Raw genomic sequence first — 2500 nt, forward strand, 5'->3', positions numbered from 1 at the left:
TCTCATTTCTTCCCACGACATGTTGTGCCAGATCCATCGACATAGGCCTTCGATAAAGCAATGTAAACGTCACTTTCAATGTCTATCAGGATATGATATCAATGATTAAAGTGGGCGGAGTCTGTACAGTTAGATGGTCAGAGCAGAATCTGTGATCAGTTTGTCTTTGTGTTAGTTGCCAGAATCAATTTAGATTGGACCTTTTTTAATGGTTTAAGACTCATTTTACATTGATTTTCCAATTGTTAGTTGACTTTTTATTAACTGATAAATTTGATGTCTTCATTAGCCATTAAAACTGATATTCTGATATTATATCCACGAAATTTCCATTAGTCGACAGAATGAAATTAGATTCGACTTTTTTAATGTTTTCAGAATAATTTTTACGATTAATTCTAAATCAACTAGTAAATCTATATTGGGATGACTTTTCATTGATAAATTTATTAAATTGCCTTTCTGTTAATCCCCAGAATCATATCAAAATAGACTTTTGAAAGTTTATAGAATAATTTTAACAGTAGATTTCCATTAGTTAGTAAATCTACATTAGATTGACTTTAATTTAATTGATAAATTTATATCAGAGTAATTGTTCATTAGTCATGAAAATCGACATTCCATCAATTGTCATACTGATATTAGACTTCTGGGGGGAACACGTCCAACTCCTATAACTGAAAAGGATGAAGCTAATCAATGTACCAGGGGAAATGAATTACTAAAACTAATGAATTAGAATACAAGGGCTCTAAACATTTAACAGGGCTCCACCAGGTACGAGAAGAATTGAAAGACCAAGGCCTACATGGCTTAGGACTATAAAGCGGAAGTAGGAGATGATGAATGGAGAAGTATTGAATTAAAAGTTCAAGATAGAGACGACTAGTGAAATCTAACCGAGGCCCTTTGCGTCAATAGGCGTAGGAGATGATGATGATGATGATGAAAGGGATAGGTACCTACTGGAATGACTTTTGTTTTGGCTTGTCAAATTTGGCTTAGACTTCGAGCTTTTTTTACTTTTTCATACTCCGTCTACATGGTACACGGAACCTCTTTGAATCGCCTGCATTCCTTCAGGAACAAATATTTACCAAGAGAACTTTACAGACGCAGTTCAATATTCTTTGCCTTCATGACTTAACGAAAGGACATTTGTTAAAAGTGGGTTGTGGTGGCCGATGTGGTAACGTCCCTGACTGGGGAACGCCAGAGTGAGGTTCAAGTCCCTCTCAAACTCGTCAGTTTCTTTGGTCGCTGCAATCTCACCATCCCTGTGACCTAGGGAGGGAGGTTTGGGGTAGCCTATAGGTCTATCTGCTGAGTCATCCGCAGCCATTGCCTAGCCCTTCTTGGTCCTACAGTAGATTAAGTGGAGAGGGGGCTTAGGCGCTGATCATATGTATATATGGTCAGTCTTTAAGGCATTGTCCTGCTCGATAGGACAATGTCACTGTCACTTGCCCCTGCCATTCATGAGTGACCTTTAAACTTGTAAGTGTAAAGATCTAAGAACAAGAGCTAAAAATGTCCAAGTTTAATGTTTGTTAATTAACCAAATAGTTTTAGTAAAGTTTTTAAAAAAAAATAGCGTGAAGAGTTTAATTAAATACTTTACAGAAAATACAAAAACAAAGTAAAATCTAATGAGCAGCTTCAAACAATTAATGGGCATGACACTATCATCTCCTAGGAATGTCAAGAACTATGATATTGAAATTCCCCTTAAAAAAATAAAACAAAACATTCAAATAATCTAATTGTACTTACACAACCAACGATAACAGCAATAATGACAAAAACACCGATAGAAGACAATAAAAGAATGGACAAATTTTGACTGGCAAAAGACTTCTCGATTGCCTTTCCATAGCTTCCAATTTACATTTTCTCATTAAAATTCTCAAATGAGTTACGACTCATTGCTAGTTCGCCTACACACCATTTTCGCAAATAAAAGGGCTTCTGACTAATGGAGTTACATTTCGGACCTACACCAACGACGAAATCTTCTTTGCATGTTGCTTTGAACAGGTCCACTGCCATGGCTGTTCCAATTGCCTTTTCACAAATTGATAGATCATTAATCGTAAATGACGGCTGCCATTTCCAATAGTGAGATTTCCAATATGAAGGCCGACATGATCGCATTCTAAGGTTGGAGAGAGAGAGAGAGAGAGAGAGAGAGAGAGAGAGAGAGAGAGAGAGAGAGAGAGAGAGAGAGAGAGAGAGAGAGAGAGAGAGAGAGTGTGTGTGTGTTACAAGAATTTTTGATGTCTCATAGACTTTTTAGTCCATCCGGGGAGGTTCCATTTGCTCTCGAGTACAGCGATTTGATTTAAACATTTAAAAGACTTTTTATGACCTTGTCTAACTTCTTAAACTCGTTTACCGTGTTACTGTTTACCACATTCGCTGGAAGACTGTTCTATGTAATTGCTATTTTGTATGGGGTCTTATCAAATGAATTTCCAGTGAACAGCGGAGTACTCCA

The sequence above is a fragment of the Palaemon carinicauda genome, chromosome 21 (assembly GCF_036898095.1).
Source record: "Palaemon carinicauda isolate YSFRI2023 chromosome 21, ASM3689809v2, whole genome shotgun sequence".
Classification (NCBI taxonomy): domain Eukaryota; kingdom Metazoa; phylum Arthropoda; class Malacostraca; order Decapoda; family Palaemonidae; genus Palaemon; species Palaemon carinicauda.